Raw genomic sequence first — 858 nt, forward strand, 5'->3', positions numbered from 1 at the left:
CCTTCTGAGGAACGCGAACTCCAAATTTTCAGAGCTTGGCCTGTAGCAAAGGAGAAAAATTGAGCTCTAGGGAGGCCCGCCTCCCTCGCCCCCTCCCCCCTCGAAATACGGCCCTGGAAGTCGGCTGCAAAACCAAACCTACGAACATGATAGAGACTCTCTCTAGACTCTCAAAGTCGCGCGTTTACGCTTCCAATGTGAGACGGGTCTGATACCTTCCTGTGCGGCAAATGTTCACCCGTGCTCATTCTTCTTATTGATGTCGCTTGTCAACACCATTGGGAATTAGCACATGAAGATAGATGGGTAGCGTCTGGTGTGTGGTGTGTTTGACGCTATGGATACGAGTATAGTATGGGACGCGAAAGAAAATGGGATGGGCATGCTACGACACAGACCACATGCGTCTAATGTGAGCAGTTGTTTAATTGCTACAAAAAAAAAAAAAAAAAAAAAAAAAAAAAAAAAAAATGTGAGATAGATGCGGAGATCTACGTGATCTTTTATGATGAAAAGTGCATTCTTGCCATTTCAAAGTGTAGTAGATAAAGTACAATAACCCTCCGTGCTTATGTAGCATGGAAAAAGATATGTGATATGTGTATGATGCAAGAAGCAATTTTAGAAGCAAAAAGCTTTTTATATGTATATTTTTAAAGAAATTTTAAATGAATTAGATTTAGGCATCTTTAATCTACCATAAGCAGTTCTTAATTTAGACTTAGACTGTTGAGCTAGAACAGGTACGTAATTCCAAGTATTTCAAGAGGTTACCAATTCTACCTACAGCAGGGGTTCTCAACCTTTTAGTAAACACGTACCACTTGAAATTTTCAGAGATTTTGACGTACCACCTTA

Source organism: Diaphorina citri, unplaced genomic scaffold, assembly GCF_000475195.1.
Source record: "Diaphorina citri unplaced genomic scaffold, Diaci psyllid genome assembly version 1.1 scaffold1399, whole genome shotgun sequence".
Taxonomy (NCBI): Eukaryota; Metazoa; Arthropoda; class Insecta; order Hemiptera; family Psyllidae; genus Diaphorina; species Diaphorina citri.